The sequence below is a fragment of the Myiozetetes cayanensis genome, unplaced genomic scaffold, assembly GCF_022539395.1.
Source record: "Myiozetetes cayanensis isolate MyiCay16 unplaced genomic scaffold, myiCay2020 scf6-25, whole genome shotgun sequence".
Taxonomy (NCBI): Eukaryota; Metazoa; Chordata; class Aves; order Passeriformes; family Tyrannidae; genus Myiozetetes; species Myiozetetes cayanensis.
The window spans coordinates 35,022,743-35,038,179 of record NW_026087853.1 but is presented as its reverse complement, the minus strand read 5'-3'; the positions used below and the strand labels follow the sequence as shown (position 1 = coordinate 35,038,179).

The window sequence follows — 15,437 nt, the reverse complement described above, 5'->3', positions numbered from 1 at the left end:
CGTCTCCTTCCACCCGGTTCGCGGCTTGGCCGGGGCCGCTGTGCGTGTGCGGCAGCCCGCCAGGCTGCACAAAGGAACAGCCGGCCGGGTTCGGCCCGTCCTGCGGGCGCAGGAGGGATGGATGAGCAACAGCCTGCGAAGCGGGGGCTGCGGCGGGGCCGGGAGCATCGCCCGCCCGGTACTCGGGGGTCACGAAGGGTTACAATGCAGCTCCTGTTCGGAATGCGCTTAACTCCTTTTGTTGCGCTCACGGAGATGAACAGTCTTCAAGAATGAAATAATACATCCCTCAGAGGAGAGTTAATGCCTTGCAGCAGCTCTGGTCTACAACTCCTTCGGTCCAGTAGATTTATGTAACCTACTCGTTAATGGTTTATGGAACGATAAGGGAGCTTTTCTGTGTGCTGCTCTGTTTTCAGTGTTGTTGTCAATATTTCGCAATTTATTTATCCGCAGCAGGGGATGCTTGTAACTCTCAACAATGTCTGTTTGTACCGTTTAAGGGGTTTTTATTTTGTTTCACTTTGCATTCCTGTTGTTTTGTATTTTTGATCATTCTGCCTGTTCAGATAGGCTACTGAATGAGGAGAGTGTGTAAAATGGAAGGCACAGTCATTAGGTTTGGCTACGGTATTACTCTAGGTATGGCTTGTAGCAAAAAGTGTAAATATTTAAATGAATTTCTGACTCAGTTCTATTTGACTTATTGATCTGTGGTTACTTCTGAAATGGTCTTTATTATTATGCAGAAGTTAGTAGTTACCATAGAGAAACAATATTGGTTTTTTGTTCATCAGCGTGTGTTTTCCATTTCTTCATCTCTTGGCAATTCTCTGTGGAAATGCTGTTTTTTTCCCTTAGCAAGTCTTACGGAGAAATAACGTGAACGAAGTCCAAAAAAATGAATTTGGAGATGTGTTCGTCCTTGCCTGTGATTTTAAGACTTTCAGTAGCCTGAGTTATCCTACAGTAAACTCTTTTTAATCTGTAATTGAATGAGATGCTGGTTTTAAGCCTCAGTGAAAATTCAGATTTACAGAACTCTAAGCATAACACATCAAAGGTTCTTTTTTCCTAAAGTATACATGTGAAATGCATTTCAGATCAGCCATTTAAATCCTTATTAGCAGAAAATTTATTTTTCATCCTGGGAAATACTTTCCTGCATTTATTACTTATCTTAAATATGTGGAAACTGAAGGTGCATGTAAACTAGACAGAGTAAACAAGTTTGTTTATCTTCTCAGCCCAGTGTTGTGAAACCCTCTGATTTTGTATTAGGAGCTGACAGCATTATGCATTTAGGAAGAAAACAACCCAAACCAACAGACCACGCTGGGCTCTTAAAACTTGCAACACTTCTGACTCTTATATTTTGTAGTTTGATGTAACTGCCTGGTGTCAGAGTGACTTGTAAGTAGTTTTCTTTCTTACTAAAAAGAACGTGGTGGGATAAAAGCTTTCTGAAATGATAGTGAAAATCCTTGTGAAAGTGCTTGCCTCCCCAGGAACAGGGGCTATTGGGATAACATATTGTAGTAGATTTTTTTATAGTATGTTTGTGAGAAATTGTTACAGCACCCTACAGGATCCTTGAATTCTGCCTGTAGCTGGTTTTATTCCACAGTAATATCGATGGAGCTACATAACAATGGGAAAAAATTAAATTGCCCTAATGCTATAGAAATTAAATTTTCTGTACTCTAGAAAAGATGTTTTACAGAATCTGTCAGGTAAGAGATTCTCATGACAACCTAAGATGGTGTAATTGATGACTTAGGAGTTCTATTCTACTTATTGCACTCATCTTACACATTCTGCTGACCTTGTTCTTTTTTTTGGCAGGGGAGGTCAAAGTTTATTTGTATTTTTATTAGTTTTGCCAGTTATGAAGCAAGCTTGGTTTAAACTAATGTGAAATCATGCCCTTAGTCTTGGTTTTGGAGTTTATTTTGATCAGTGAACACATATTAAAACTACAGATTACTTGTTCAGTCTCAATTGAGATCTCAATTTTAATAAGTGATGTTGGAGTGTATTGCCTTTCTTTTTTTTGCAGAATACTAAGCATAAATTCAATCAAGCTAAGACTTAACACGTCCTCTACAGTCATTTTATTGCATTACCACCAGAGCAGCTTTGATTTTTCTGCCAGTGCTTTCACCAAAAGGATCTGTTTTCCCCATGATAATCTTTCTTTGCTGATCCAGCTGAAAATTGTTGTACAAAAAAATGTTAAACTTCAGTTGGATCAACTGCCTGAACTGACTTCATGGCTATACAAATGTTATTGCTTGCATAGGAGGAGGAGGCTGTGACTGCTCTTTTCTGAAGCAGCTCTATTTTAGTTTTGCCTAAGCTTGCAAAAAACTTGGCAGCTTAAACTGGAGCTGTGGTGGTCCTCTCTCCTTCTTGACTGTGCATCTTCCCATGTTGGCAAGGAAGCCTTTGTGGCTGTGAGTTAAGCAAAGTCGGGGAGTTAATCAGGCTGGTAATTAATTGCTTTTTTGTTTTGTTGAATTTTGGCTGGATCATGTTTCTTAACTGGCTGATCATCCAGGTCAGGGAGTGGGAATGGGACTTCCTGTTGAAATGAATGAGACAGGGGGTTGGAGATGGGGGCATAGGAGCTCTGATTTAAATTTCTTTGAGCTTTTCTGGAACTGTACCTTTCCATCAACCTTTACATGACTTGAGCTAACAAAGGCCTATAGCAAACCGGTTTAAGCTGGCTTGGGTGATAAAATAACAAATAAATTGAAAAGTGTTCTTCCATTTTTCTCAGCTGGCATGTTGATGTGGGTGGTAACAGTAACAAGTGGAGGATGCGGAGCTAGGGATGGGCTAAGCACGGTAACCTCAGACTGGCACAGATGTGTCTGGAAGAGGATGTGTTCTCATCGTAAGTGTGGGATCCATCAAATACTCGTTTTGAATTGGCGTTCTTTATGGTGTATTGTTGAAGCAGATGTTGCATCAGAAGGAAGAAAATTTTCTTAACAAGCAAGATTCAGAGGACTGTTCCACTGTGCAGGAGGCAGCGTTTGGTTTTTTTTTCTCCTCTTAAAAAAATTTTTTTTTTTCCCCATTTTAATTGCCCAAGACTCACAACTGACAGACATCAGTTTAAAAGTAGAAATGACATCAGGTCATATGTAGCTGGAGTTAGACATTCATCCAGAATCCTTTGAATTGTGTTGTTAGGAGATAGCTCTGAAAACTTGAATTACTTTGTTCAGCACTTGTCTTACAAAGTAATTATTTGTGGAGTCCTGGTGTTCTGTAGTTACCAGATGTGATGGCTTAAAGATGTTTCTGGATACTAATTTATAGAACTTCTCTTTCTGTAGACTTGTGACAAAGTGTCACAAGGACAGATGATTTGTATGTGAGAAATAGGTAGAAAGGAATATGGATGCCAAAATGTAAAGGCGCTTTTGAGGAAAATGTGAAGCCATTAATTTCAGAGTCTAGGGATCTCAAACAAGTTCTTGGCTTCTTTGGGTGCTGAATCTGTAGGATTTTTGAGATTTTTCTGGTTGGTTTTGATGCTGAAACCAGAACCAAAGTTGTTAGCCTTCTAAGTGAAAGAGTGGTTTCAAACACATTGTATTAAGACTTGGACCAACTGGAATCTTTTTCTGATTACCTTTCCTTTTCTGGGAAACAACAAGCTGGAACTTCCTGATGAATTGGATTGTAAGCAGTACTCTGTAATCTTTATATCCAGAGAGTTTATTAATCAGAACTGCTTTCTGTAGGTATGTACTTGGTCATTGGCCTGGGCTTCTTCCCAGGCCACCAGTCTATGAGCTGCAGGTATTACTGGGGTTATTAAGAAAAACCATGCACTTGGCCAGAAACCACTCTTACTGCCTGCTAACTTCGTTCTTAATTTGCACATGACCACTCTTACTCAGTTTATTTTTCTAGGGGAAAAAACTCCAAACATAAGGAGTCTCTCTTTCCTTCTACATTTAATGTTGTTTAAACTTCATTAATGCAGTTCAGGCCTGTGCTGAGGGTCCACTCCCAGCAGTGAACTGATTTTAGAGTGTTAAAGAAGCTTATTTCGGTATTCCACCAGGACTAGAGATACCTTGGCTTTTCCAAGGTTGTGCAGTTTGCTGATGGGCACCACTGAGCTTGTAAGTGCCAAACTCTCCTAGTACTCAGTTTGCCTTGCAGTGCTGAGTGGCTGGTAGATGTTTGGGTCTTTACTTAGCTGATATCTTTGTGTGTTGACTTAAGATTTTGAGTGAGGATAGTCTTCTTTCAAAGGCAATTATTCATCAACTGCTGAAGTAAAAATCTGTGGAGACATGAGAGGGAATTTGTTCCCCATATGGAAGAATGATATAAATAGAACTTTGGGTCACAATTGATATAGGCTGGGTCTAACTTTTGTTTAGTAACTAATGTTAAAAGTGTTGGATTTCTATTTTTTTCATAGTATGAGGGAAAAGCAGTTATGTTCCTGTCTTCTAAATGTGTTTAACAGTAAATTTCTAATTTTTTTTCTTGAATTTTTTTCCTTTGGAACTCAGTAACACTAGACCAGCTTATATGAAGCAAATAGCTGAATACCATAGTCCCATGAAGCTTAATTGCTGACTTGATTTTTTTCCCCCCTCTAATATTTGTTTCTTACTCAAAGTAATAACCTAAATTCTGTGAGGAAAAAAAACCCAGTGTGTTCTTTTTCTTACAGAAAGACAGTTGATACTCATTTGATTTGTACAGGTTGCTGTAACTGCAGGGCTACAGAGCTGTATAGACTGTGCTCTGGGGGTTGTGGCTGCCTTGTCTTGGCAGTGGGACAGATGAATTTTCCAGTCTTTTCCCCTGCTTCACTAATATGCCTTTGTAAAATATATACCTTTTTTTTTTTTTAATTAAAGACCGAGTATTTTATTGTCAAAGTCTGCTTAATGTGATCTTTCTGCTGACTATTTTTCATTTACAAGAATGAGATGTGATAGTGTTTCCAAAAAGCCTGCAAGGCTTAATCTCGTGTAGGAAACCTGAGAAAGAATTTACCCATCATTGACCATTGGGGTGGTGCTGGTCAAGGCTTAGTGCTTTGTGCTGGGCTGGAGTTCCTGTGTGGGTTCTTTCTTGTAGTTCTGATCAATGCAGAGTCTGCATTTGTGTGGAGTCATTGTGGAGTCTGTCACCTGTGTGTCGAATTCCCTCACCCAGTCTGAAAATGCCAGATATGAGAATTGTCTCATTTAAGGTCTCATATAGACCAGATTTTATAGGATTCAGTGACTGTGATGTTGGTTTTGCTTTTTGTATTTTAGCAGGTATTTACTAATAAACTGGATTATTGGGGTTTCTTTCCTTCCCCTGCCCTCCTAGTTGAATTATCAGTAGTCTAGTTAATGGTTAGGTCTAATTGTGTACTCTCATGTTAACAGGCCTTGAATATTATTTTTAATTTTAAGTTTAATATTAATGTTCAGTTTTGTTTGTATCTATAAACTTTGATATTTCTGTATAGGTTACGTTGTCTGTCTGAAGAGCATCTCATATAATGTGCTCTTTCTTAAATTAGATTTACAGAGGGTGGCTTTGGAATAGCGTAATGACATTTCTATGCATAGTTGTTTACACATGAGGATTGCTTTTTTTAAAATAACATGAACTTGTTTTTTAGAGGCAGTTTGTTAGTTTAAAGCACCTCTCTACTGTGCAGTGTGTGGATTTTCCTATGTCCAGAAAGCAGCCTATAAAAAAATCACTCAGTCTTTGAGCAATCGGGCAGGCCTGTGTATTTCTCTTAGCTTGGTAGCAGAAAGCCAGCCTCATGCAAGGAATGAAGGACTGCGATTCACTTGACCTGAATTTTTTTGCTAGGATATTTTCTGAAAGTGTCTGTAAAATAGTTGTTTTTATAACAACCTTTTCATAGCTGATTTTATATAGAATATAAACTATGTGTTGGATTTACTGTATGCAGCTGGAAAATAGAAGAGAGTCACTGAATGCTTTGTCAAACTCTCTGGGTATGTTTTGAATAGATGCATCTTGCTAATATTCAATATGGATCATTTATCATTTCATTTAGATGTCTGTAATACTGTTATGTGGCTTTTATTTTTTCATCGGGTTTTATGTGGGCAAATTCTGACTCACTAGATTAGATGGCCTAGAGACTCCACCAGTCTGTAATGAATGGTATGGTAACTAAATTAAGTAATTTCTCTGCTCCCCCGGGAGTGGCACAGTGGTACATCGAAGATAATTTTTAGGTTTTCTCTAAGCATTTTACCAACCTGAATACTTTGTGTTTTGGATTTTCATAAGGAGTAGTCACGGTCTGAGAGTGTTACTCTCCAAGTAAGGTCACTGTTATTTTTTCTTCAGTATTGCAACAGAAATTTTAGTAATTGTTCAAGGGCATTAAATGAAAGCTTGTAAGATGGGCTTTGCACAAACTTGAATAGCCAAAATATTTATATATTTCTTTGCTGTCTGGCAGGGTAGGGTACACCTCTTTAAAGAGGTGTATGCTTAGTACTATCTGAAAGTTTTCCTCATTCTTAGAAGTACAGAATTTTTTTTCTCAGAGATTACCTTTATTGACATATATGACATAATAGAGATTCATATCCGTTACCTCACATTTCACATGTGGTGCTGTACTTCACTTTTGTTCTTGGCTGCAATCAGTTATTGTCTGTGTAATTAACTCTAGCTTTGGACATAATTTACTTTGCATTCAAAGAGTTTGTTCTCAAAGCAGTCAGTCATACCCACACAGTGTTCAGCATCCTGCCCATGCACAGACCAGGGACCTAACTGGGACAAGAAAAAGGCAGCATTGTTTGTCTGCCTGCAGTCTTTGTTGACTTGTAGGTAAGGACCCAGTTCTGAAAATCATACAGTGTAAAGAATGTTTATCACTCAAGTGGAGAAGAAAAAAATCTGTTCTACCACATATTAATTTAACTGTGAAATTGCTGTTCTAATACTGTAGATACCGTTCTTCCTTTCTTCTGAGGCAGGCAGACCTCTTCTGAGGTCCAAATACACCAAATACAGTGAGATCCTGTAACTGTGGAAATTTTATTCTTGTTTTGAAAGTCCTAGGGAAGATAAAGAAGTAGATCAAAATAGTTGTTTTTGAGAAAATCCAGGATGAAAATCTGATTCTATCTTAATTTCCTTATTCCTCATTTTTGTGCCTTTTTTCTTACTAGCGTACTGCACTGCTTTGATGTGAATGAGTCTTGTCAATTTGTTGGGGGGAAAAAAGGTTTCCAAAAAATGGCTTGCCTTCTAGTGTTGGATATTTTCTCTCACCTGCAGAAATTTGGTTGATTTGATGGCCTATTGCTCTCTTTCATCTCCTGCATTTCAGACAAATAAATAAATAAAGAAGGTGTTTAGAGGTGAGAAATGTTTTTGAAATATGATGTATCCTGGAATTGTCTGAAATGCTGGATCGTGACTTATCTCCAGTTTTGCCTGATGACAGCTAGGCTTCTTGCACTTCAGAATTGCTGTTTAGCATCCCAGGATTGTATATTCTATTCTTGAAATGAATAAACAAAAAAATTTCCCTTTTCCAGATTTGTTTTCAGCAGAGTCAATTCCCTGTTTCCACTTCTGCAAGCGCTAGCCCTGGAGCTTTGGGTGGGGGAGGATGAACAGAGGGGCTGTGCTGTTGCTCAAAGGAAGTGACACGGATCCGGTGCATTTGGCTAATGAAGCTGTGAGCTAGTATGTTTTGGAAGTGGTCTGCCTGCCTTCCTCACCCTCAGAAGATCCCACCTGAGGTGAAGGTTATTCATTCATGAGCTCTTCACTGGTGTTTCTTTTAGATCCATAAGTGATTTCTGTGGCACAGGTGATGTTGGCTCTGTACTTTCTTGGTAGAGAGGCATCTGTAGGTCTAGTTTTGTGAGCAGCCTAATGCTGATCATCTTGTTGTAGGATCTAGGTTTCAGAGAGGAGAACACATCTCAAATCCATCAGTGATGGCAGACCTCCTGACTGCTACCACATTGTCTTGCTGGTTGCTTGTAATAGACGCTTTTATCTAAACCAACGGGGTCCTACTCACTGCCTTAGCTCTTGTTCCCCATATAGCATGTCACAATCTGGTGGTCAGGCTTAGTTCTGTGCCCCTGCATAATGGCCTTAGAAGTAGAGGTTTCTGCAGGTAAGGGCTCTAACCACTTTCTGCAAGTGCAGCCCTCTAACCACAAGAGTAGTAATTGAATGGATGTCTTGCTTTTTGTGGCATTAGATCAAGTGGGAAATGGAACCAATTAGAGTGGGTAAAATGTAGGCAAATGCTAAAGTGATTAATGAGGTGATTGTGAAGATAGTTTATCTTGTAGTGATGCTAATAATGTTACCTTAGGGAGAAAAAAAAAGTAGTCCCAAAATCTTCCTTCCTTCAGATTTTTGGCAAACAATCAAAAGCATTTCTTTTACAGAGCTAGTCTATGGGATTGCTTATTTTGTTCCCCTTCACACATTGTCTCTGGCTCCAGTTACATCTAGAAAGGTCAAAACATGATTACTTCGGTCTTAATGTGGCTTTTATGTAAATGATTGCTTATTGTTCAGTGTACTGCTTCAGTGTTTGGTCTAGGTAAATTCTGCATAAGCTTCTTTTCCTCTTTGAGAGACAGTCTTTCATCTTTCTGATGCACATCTTTCTGCGGTGAGACATATGTATAAAAACTGATGAGTTGCAACTAGGTTTGTCTTTATATTCATGAAATAGCTAATGATTTGTTGACTTCTCTATTTGAGATGGGATTGCATCTGATCTAGTTCTGTGCAGAGGTACTAGATCAATCTGCTGTGAATTCCTGTCCCAGTTTCTTCAGTGGAAAGGAACTGGCATCTGCCAGTCTTGTGTTGTATCACCCCCAAATCCTAGGCTGCTGTTCTGTGCTAGGTGAAAAATGTCTATAGCTGTCAGATTTTGAAATTCAGCTTAGCACTAATTCCATCTTCCAGAACCTGCTTTCAGATATACTTTGTGGCATTTGCGGAAATCGCCAGCAATTCATGACCAAAAGTTGTGGTTTTACACTGCACTTTCCTTGGTTTACCATGTGGTGCAGTATTTATAAAGCATGTATGACTGGCAGGGCTCTAAACAGTACTGGCTTAAAACTGCAGGCCTAATTTTTTGGATATTCTCTTTTCAGAAAGTTGAGAGTGATACCAGTGTGAGATACATTGGCAATTGCTTCTGTCCACAGCTGTTTACATGGAATTGTGAATAGCCCTTCCACTTAGGACTTATTAACTCTTAAGACCTAAGCAATGAATTTGTTGAATTCTGGTAATCCTTAGCTTTTGCTGCTTTTAGGCACCTCGTGGTGATTGAAGACAGTGCTTGGTTAAGGGAAGCAACAAGGATGGTCTTGGTTTTTTTTTGGGGGGGGGGTTTGTGGTTTTTTTTGGTTTGTTTTGGGTTTTTTTGTGGGGGGGGGGGGTTTGTTTTGGTTTTTTTTTTCTCAGAAGCACCACATTCTGTGTTTTCATCTTTTAGAAACAAACACATACGAGTTGCCATGTCAGGTGTCAATTTGAAAAAAAAAAAAAAAGAAGAAAAGGAAAGAAAAAGGTGATGTTCCCTTAGTAATCTTGGTATAGAGTGTATGAAAATCAATCTCATTTATGTGTAGGTGTTCAAGCAAGCTGCACTATTGTATTAAATTAGGTATGGCGTAATGCTGTGTTTGCTTTGGGGACCTCATTATCTGCTGTTTTAAGTTTGGAACTGGGTTACAGAAGTTCCTGGGTTTTAATGCTAATTCTTTCATGCAATTTAGAAGTTGATTTTATTTTCTTGAAGATAAGAAATCATGTCCCCATACCCTCCCCACAGCTCTTTATTCTCAATAACACTTGTAAAGGACTTAACTAAGAGTACTGTCATTAATGTGTATTATTTCTGACATTATATATAATTTCCTATTGGAGTTGGGATCACTGAAGTTCAGATTCATTTTGTATGAGGTGTTTACTGTTTAGATTGTAGCATATTTCATTACTCTCAGTCTTGTCCAGAGCAAAGTTAGGGAAGTTCTTCACATCCATTTAAGGGTTTTATGACTCATCTATTTGGGAATAGAAATATCTTTCAGGGCTTATCTGAAAGGTGATCAGAATAGTTTAATATGATTAAAATTCTCCTTTATTTTGTAGCAAGTACAGATCACTATGTAGTGGTCTTTAAGCAGGTAGCAGAACATTTCTTTTAACTGTGACTAATGAAATATCTGAATATCAGAAATTCAGATTAGCAGGAAGGGGGAGAGGCAGAACAGTAGCATATTGTATGATTCTGTGAAATCAGTGAAGTAAATCCAGTGTGAAGGACTCATTCAAAAGAGAATTCTTGTGGTTCACAGGAAGTAAAGGATGTGGAAGAAAATTGCAAATTCTTTGCTGATTTTGCAAACCTTGTTTCGTGGTGCAACACAAGTTTGTTAAAGAAGAAGAAAGTTCATGGATCCTCTGCTTATTTATTTATTTATTTATTTATTTATTTATTTATTTATCTTATTTTCCTTAACCTTCTCCCTTAGAAACTTCCAAGGCACAGGTTATTAGAGTGCAGGTTATTAGAGTGAAAGGCAGACTTGTGAGATCTGACCTAATTTTAATTTTGTTCTGATAGGTTATTTGGTGTTAAATCCAGAAGTCTTAAATTTTTAAACACTAAAGTTTAGGTTCTTGGCAGGCCAGACTGCAAGCTGCAAATCATGGTTTGGTTCTCCTGAGTGTGGTGCATGGTGGAAAGTTAGGAATGGGAGAATCTCATTGAAAAGAAAGAGTACTACTGCTCAGTGTAGCAAATAAAACACAGTCTATACTCAAGTCCTCTTACTTTCTAGTTTATAACCCTTGGGATTTATACTGGTAAGCCTCTTTGGAAGTTTAAAAACATTTCTATGGTTAATGGGTTATTCCTTCTAAAATACCTCCGAAGGAGGTTCTAGATGTGCCTCCTAGGCAGCGTTGTGACATTCAGAGAAACAAACAAGGGCTGTTTACTCAAAAATCTGTTTTCCAAGCAAGTCCTGTTCACTAACAAGTATTTTTGATCCTGGCAATGACACTACTGAGGATGTCTAAGGGTGGCTCTTGATATCTAATGCCTTCTTAACCCGACTGTTGCCACTGGAATAACTGTTTCACTGTCCATCATGTGCTTCTACTGCATCTTCTGTATTTAACTTTCTCATAAACCATAAACATTCAATGAAACCAGCAAAAAGTGAGTATTTTCTGCTACTGTGGTGAGCTAGATTGTCTCCAAGCAGTCTGGTAAAGGTTGATGTAAGGGAGAATGGGAACTAGGGGAAGCAGTGGGTAGTTAAGTTGGTACAGCCACCTCCTGCAACCTGGTTTTAAATGAGAAGAAATCATAGTTTAAGTTTCTCCAGTCAGGGAATAGAGAAGATAATTTACAGATAGTTTAACCTATCTCAGTTTCCATGTGGAAGTGGCATGTTGATGGTTTTTGAGACGATAGGGAGCAAAAGAAGTTGTTTGTGTGTTTTGAGAGGACAAGTTGCATGAGTGGTAAACAAGAAAGTAGTTGCCTTTGGACGAGTACTGTGTTTCAGCTTTTTTTGAGGGGAAAGTGTTTTATGTCATCACTTTGAAAATGTTCCTGGTTCTAAGAAAAAGTAATAAAGAATATAGTGGACTAGAGAGGTGGGCTAAGTGCAAGCATGGCCTTCCAGCCCAGTTGTGAGGGCCCCTTCTGAAGGAGGAGAGGCTGATGGAAGTTGTGGTGACTGACTTGGGGACTCTGAATGCTTCTGTTTTCCTCTTCAGTGTATGCATGTAACACTCTTACTTGGTATGTGTGATTTTTTTTTGCTTTAAACTGACGGCTGCTTGGTCCAATGGCAAGGTGGGTTGTTGTTCTGTGGGAAGTGGTGGTGCTATAGCTGGGCTGTTTAAATGGAACAAGTGCTGGGCTTGCATGCGAACATGTCCATTAGAGAACTTCACTTACACTGAACCTTGAGCATTAGCAGACTTTAGGCCATGAGAGGAAGGTGGTTATTGCTTGTGGTCCCTTAATGTCTGTTTTCATCTCGCCCCACTGCTGACTGCTCTTTCTGCCTCTCAGGGGAAGGAAGAAGCAGCTTTTGTCTGCACTGTCTGCCTAAGAAATCGTATTTCAGGAGCTACCTCTTACAGGGAGCTCTGAGCATTGATTTTTGTTTTGTTCTGTTTTGATTTTTGAGACAGATGCTCTAATGGAAATAAGCATTTATATGTTAGTTTCTGAAATGTCTTCATTTGATCAGCTCTTGCTTTCAGAAAGGCTGTGTTGTATTTCTTTGCTTGTAACTCTGAGGCACCAGGGAGTGCAGATTCAGCCACTTGCCTTAACTGTGCCTTACAATCTGTAGAATTCCATATTTCACTTGTTAAAGAAGTGGAATCATCAGTTCACTATTATCTAACTTGTTACAGGTTCTGTGTAAGTGAAGCATCAGTGCCTTGAATGTTAACTACTGTTAGGCTGTAGCACTACCAGGTACACACATCTGGTAACATTGTAGTTGATTGTCAGGTATTAGTACTTAAAGTCTGCAAAGAATACAGAGTTTTTAGAAAAAAAAAATTTTTAACTCTAAGTAGCCTGTGCAAGGAAACCTGAAATATAGGTGAGTTCAATTAAGTTGGAAAATCCATCAGATGGACCAGTTAATAGGGAGGTGAACCTTAGGATTAAAGGGTGGGCTCAGTTCCGCGCACACTGTGTCTCACCTAAAAAATCCAATGCGCAGGCTGGAAGGCGTAAACACCTTCCCCGGATCTTCGCTCGCGAAGACTGGCCATTGATTGATTGAAACACTTTGTATTTATGGAAGAGCTAAAGAATTTTAACCATGAAAGAAATGCTTTATGATTATAGACTCAGGAAAATCTATTTGATGGGAGGAAGTGTTTAATTTCAGTCTGCTCCAACCAACTTTTCTGTAATGATAAATACCAAGTAATCACTGTTTTTGAAAGTTATTTTGAAGTAAACTGGCACATTACATGTAACCTGTGAGAAGAAGCTGAATATTAAGTACGCTTTGATCTGCTTCCTTGGTAAAAATGCCTGCTGTGTTTGTTCAGCTATACTTCATACTTTATCCTTACTATTTCTATGGAATTTTCCAACTCTTATGCTGAAGTCTCCTGTTTCTCTAAGAATGGTGATTGAGCTTTGCTGTGTGCAAGTCTGACTTTAAATAGGCAGTAAAATAGCAGAGTTTGAAACATGTTATTTCCCAGTTTTAGTTCTGTGATGAGAACAGCTGATCTAGAAAAATCTGAGTGGGATTATGTATGCTTTGATTTTATTAAAAGTAATTTTGCCCAAAACTCCCCAGCATAACTGTTTAACGTTTTGTCAAATGGAGTTGTCAGGTCTGGGTGTTAATGTTCTGTAGCTGATTCAATAAGCTGCACGTGCATGTTGGACAGCTCTTATTTTTATGCCTAAAGAAGTGAGGGGTTATTTGTATTACGATGTCTTCAAAAATGGGTGTTCTGGTGTTTCTAGGAAACCTTTGCCAGTTGTTCTAGTAATTCATAAATCTCTATGCATAGACATGCATTCAGATTTTTAAAGTCAGAGGCTTTATCTATGCCAAGCAAAGCAGCAACAGGTATTTTGTCCCTGTTTTGCTGGAGCCTAAGATCAAAATTCTTTCTGAATTTGGCAAGCAGCTCTTGCATTGTTTTCTGAAACTGTTGTGTTTTTTTTTTTGTTTTGTTTTTTTAATTTTAATTCCTTGATGACTTCATCTTTGCCAAATAGATTGTACGTGGGCACAGGTGTTCTGACAGGAGTGGGCTACCTGAAATCAAGTGTGACACTTGTGCTTAGACATGGACATAGTCCCACAGATACACCTTAGGAGGAGAGCTGCAGAGAAGTCTAAGCCTGAGGAGAACTATAAATAATAGATGCATTTGAGCACTGTTTAGTACTAAGGACATGTTAGGGTAAGGAAAACAATTAATAATCCAAGTTATTAGTTGACACTGCCTCCTGAAATGATTACTTATGCAACTCATTTGATTTTCTCAAATTACATAGTGAGAATGAATTGTCTTTGGTGAGTTGCCTTCAATCTAGCTAGCTTTGCCCAGCTGGTTTAATTCTGAATAGCAGTTATTTCAGATTCTGACTTTGCAACTGTTCCAATGCAACTTCTCTGTGAACAAGCTCTTCACTATAAATGTGAACAGGTTTGCTTCAAAGAGAAGAGTTTAATAGAAATTGAAGTATGAAAATGACTGAGAGTTCAAAGTGAGAATACATATTAGTGGAAAAACCATGTGAGGCTTTTGGAGAGCAGCTTTTGTTTGATTCTGAAATAGTCTGGATGAAGTCCACCTTTTTATAATTGATACTGAAAGTTTTTTTTCCTCTTGTTTCATAAAACTTGATCATGAATAAAATTAATTTTTTTCTTGTCAAACCTGATTTCCCATTATTCTTCAAGTGGGAAAGCTTAAAACTTACAGAAAACTTGAAAGGACAGATCTTATCCTGGAAAGGCACATTTTCATACTGAGTAGATGAAACAACATTTCCTGCTTATTTCTGCATGTGGCATGCCTGCTCAAAGCAGGCAGAACTTAAGAGGAAGCTTTTACCTGGGTATGGATTCCAGCTCTTGTGCATTTAGATCAGCACCCTTCCTCTCAGTCCCGTGAGTGTTTTCAGGAGGACTTTGCTGCCTGTTGCTGCTGTAGGTCAAAGAGCAGATTCTGGTTTCAGCGCAATTGCTGACCTGCAGGCTGTAGAGGCCTCTGACTAAATTGTGCAAGTGAAGATCTTCCTTCAAAAGCACTGGAAGAAAAGTCAGTGCACAGTTATTTTCCAGTGAAGTGGTTTGTTTTATTAGCACACAGATAATGGTGTGTACACCAAAGAAGTACTCTCAGCACGAGCAATGGTATGTGTTGTTTTGAAACTCTTGCTGTTCGAGGTGGATTCTGCCTTGTGGCTTCTCGGGTCCTACGCGACATTAACGTAAGCAATGATCCTGGATCAGGCAGGTGTAGGACAAGTTTTTTCTTCTTTCCATGGTCTTATTTAAGTTTTGTCTTTTTTTTTTTCCCTTTTTTTTTTCCCAGGGGTTAAAAAATACATGAGTTCCTGAAGACAAAAAGAGTATGTTCAAAAGATACTTCAAGGAGAGAAAAGATATACAAGAAATTAAGTAATTAGAGGTTTTAAGTACAAGGTGAGGACTATCTGTTTAAATAGGGGTGACTTGCAAAGCTTGTGTGTTGGGTTTTTTTTACCTTTATGGATGCTGGAGCCAAAAGGTCTGCTATGATTCTTTTAAAGTCAATTTTGGATATGAAAGTAGGGGAAGGATCCCACCGTTACGACAAGTCATAAGTCTGTAATTTCATTTTGC

General features: G+C 38.6%; 1 protein-coding gene across 1 annotated transcript in view; it reads left to right on the top strand.

The window, feature by feature from the left end:
* NUMB (NUMB endocytic adaptor protein) overlaps nucleotides 1-15,437 on the top strand; it is a 91,830-nt gene that overhangs the window by 775 nt on the left and 75,618 nt on the right. The gene's annotated exons all lie outside the window — the stretch shown is intronic.